General features: G+C 34.7%; 1 long non-coding RNA gene across 1 annotated transcript; it reads left to right on the top strand.

The window, feature by feature from the left end:
* The first annotated feature begins 264 nt into the window (after positions 1 to 264).
* On the top strand, positions 265 to 1,922 carry LOC131146491 (uncharacterized). The gene is made up of 3 exons (XR_009134375.1): positions 265 to 450; positions 598 to 664; positions 1,799 to 1,922. It is a non-coding gene; the product is annotated as an uncharacterized LOC131146491 (long non-coding RNA).
* Positions 1,923 to 3,138: the final 1,216 nt, after the last annotated feature.

Here is a 3,138-nt window from a genome sequence, read left to right as displayed (position 1 = left end):
GACTGACACTGAAAAGACACTAACACAACACAAATAAGAGAATGCTAAACACCTTGACACAATAAGAGAATTCATCTTTAAAGAGGTCATACAAAGATGCATCAAGGAACCGTGATTAAGATTTGATGAGTTGCATTGTCATCTATTTTTCTTTGCATTTTTCAGCAACCTAGAGCCTATGGAATACGTCAGGGTGTTCAGTGTGCCAAGCTCATTGCAGACTTTTTTGTTTTGATTTCTGATGTATTCTCATGTCCCATTGTGTGCGAGCATAAGCGAGTCATAGATTTTTTTCTGATGTATAAAGATACATAGCACATAGATATAGATATTGATATAAAGGTTCGAGAGGAGCATCGCGACTGATCAGAATACATAATTCATAATTCATAGTTAAAAATGAAAGAGGAGCTTTCAACATCCATCAATTCCTCCAACATCGGTTATCAGGTTTGTATTCCCTCCTAACACAGCAATTTTTCTTTCATTTTTTTTGTTATTTAGAATTTGGAATTCTTTTCTTCGGATTTTTTTTTTTGGTCTTTCCTAGATTGCTGTTTAGGGTTTTTGTCATTGGTACACATTTTTGTTCCATAGGGGTTTCTTGAAGCTTTCGAAGAAGCACGGTTGGAAAGAGGGAACTGGTCTTGGTGCTTCCCAGCAGGTCTCTCTCTCTCTCTCCGCAATTCACTCAGTTTTTATTTAGATCACATCTCAAAAATATATATATATATATATATATATATATAAAACTAAATTACTATCTGTTAGCTTTGTCCAAAGTCAGATAGCTTAGGATGATAGCCCTCATCGAGAAGGATGTTGGATGATTTTAAATCCCTATATATGACAGGGGGGTTTGCTTTATCATGCAAGTATTCCAAACCTTTAGCTGCACCAGCTGCAATCTTCATCCTTGTATTCCAGTCCAGAGGTTCCTTGTCAGGTGGAAGATCTGAAAATGAGTAACAGATAGAGCAGGAATAAATAAAATGATTCCGCCAAGAAAAAATTGCCTTTTGTGCAACTTTGAAGATAAGGGTGTTGCTAAGAATATTTCAAAAGTTTAGCTCCAAAAAATAAAAAAGTGCGCCTGGAATAGATTTGAGAATCAAACTGCTCAACAGTTGGTTTCAGTGTCTAAATTTAAGATTGCTCGAACAAAGCAGAGTACAATGCATGGAAAATATGAGCATAACTCAAATCTCCAAAACTTAGAAGATATTGTCAATCTCATATATTACGCTCTTAACAATAGCGGTTTGTCGTAGACACAGAAGATCTCAGTATGTCTCAATGGCCAAAAATAGAAGATATTCATATATTACTTTTCCATGGCAGTAGCAGTTTGTCATGGACAAGGGTAGTCTTAGATTTAATTTAGTATTCTTGCAATGGTTCTACTTTAAAAAGAAGAGTATTAGAGCTCTTTAGCAATTTCTATAATAATTCAATAGTTTTATTTGTGCACTAACCAACGCATCTACTTTTCTAATATCTGACCTCAAGACATGATCACATAAGAATGATAAGATGCGAATATCAGTGAAGTGTTTAGTGTGCAGAAAATCATTGATAAAAAATTTAATGGTGGATTTCACATGCATTTAACAGTAAACATTTGTTTTTTTGCATGTTTAGACCAAATAAAAAAAAAAATCTCTTTTTTTTGTTGGTTTTCACCTCAATCTATATCAGATATGTCTTTCCTATTTTCTGATTTATTTTTCACATCCGGTTTATATGTAGTTCAATATAGCTTTGTGTTTGGTTGCTAAGCTGGGTTTAATTGAAACAGGGGACTGGGGCTATAACACTCCGAAAGAGAGAGAGGAAGGAGCTAGCATCCCTAGGATTCATCTTCTCCAGCTTTCTGATTTCAGTAAAAAGCTGAAGTAGGCATTTTCTTTGTTGTTTCTCCATTTTTAATTAAAGCTATTACGAATGGCATTTGATCCTCTTCTATTTTTTGTTGTTTCATTATAATAATTAAATAACACAATGATATTTGGAACTTCACTTCTGATAAATTTCCCCGAGAAAAAATTCTTCTTCAACCATATGCATTCAATAAAAATTGTTCAATGAACATACTGCCCCTGCATGTTTTCATTATTTAAAAGTAGGCAATGATCCCAAATTGGGCAGTGTGAGCATTGAACTTTGTCTGAAATGCAGAGCTTATGCAAACAATAGAAGTGGCATTTAAGCTACTTTTGCTTGTGAACCTAATCCATGGGCTGTGACTGCTACCCATAAGGGAGGTACAAAACTTTGTTATTGCACAAACAAAAATTTATCCATTGAAACTTGTTTTAGGGAACAAACGAGCATTTAAATTGACATATGCATTCACATATGCATCCCCACCAGACTCAACCACGGAGAAAACTCAAAATTTGTTGCTTCAAAAAATTTGAGAAGTAGAGTTGTGAGTATTTAAATTGCATTGCGAACCTGATAATGGCACAAAATCTGCATGGTAGTCAACCAATCCCAATCAAGAAAGGTTATGAAAAAAAAAATCTCAATTGCAAACATTGCAAAGAATATGAATTGGGGATATGAATAGATGGAAGTCTACAGATTAACCAACAGTTTTATTTCTTAGAAACAGAGCAAAATAATTTTAAAAAAAAAATGAAAAAAAAAAAAAAAAATCCTAAACTCTCTACCATTACTAAAACATCTTGCACTCACCGCATTTCCAAATAATAGTAGCAGCAGCAGCAACTTCAACAACAACCATAACTAGTCACCCTTGTTTGTGGGAATATATTATTTGGATTTCTCAGTGAAGTTTGTGTGTGCCAGAAGTTGGCGGAGGAGCTTTGAGTATTTCTTTTAGTTTTGGGAAGGACACGGATGTCAGGAGACTGTTGAAGTGTGCTCTTTTTTCTATTTTATGGGGAATTTGGTTGGATCGTAATGCTCGAATAATTTATGGTAAGTGGTTGTCACTAGATTTACTTTTGGGACAGGGTGCATGTATTTGGCATCTCTTTGGGCTTTTAATGCAGGTTGTTTTAGAGATGCTGCTTTGAGGATGTCAACCATGATTGGGTGGCATTATTGAGCTGATTTTATTTATTCCCTTTCCTCATTGGCTCCTTGTCCTCTTTTTTGTAATATTCTCTC

The sequence above is a fragment of the Malania oleifera genome, chromosome 13 (genome assembly GCF_029873635.1).
Source record: "Malania oleifera isolate guangnan ecotype guangnan chromosome 13, ASM2987363v1, whole genome shotgun sequence".
NCBI lineage: Eukaryota > Viridiplantae > Streptophyta > Magnoliopsida > Santalales > Ximeniaceae > Malania > Malania oleifera.
The sequence above is the reverse complement of the archived record's forward strand: the minus strand, read 5'-3'. Positions and strand labels throughout refer to the sequence as shown.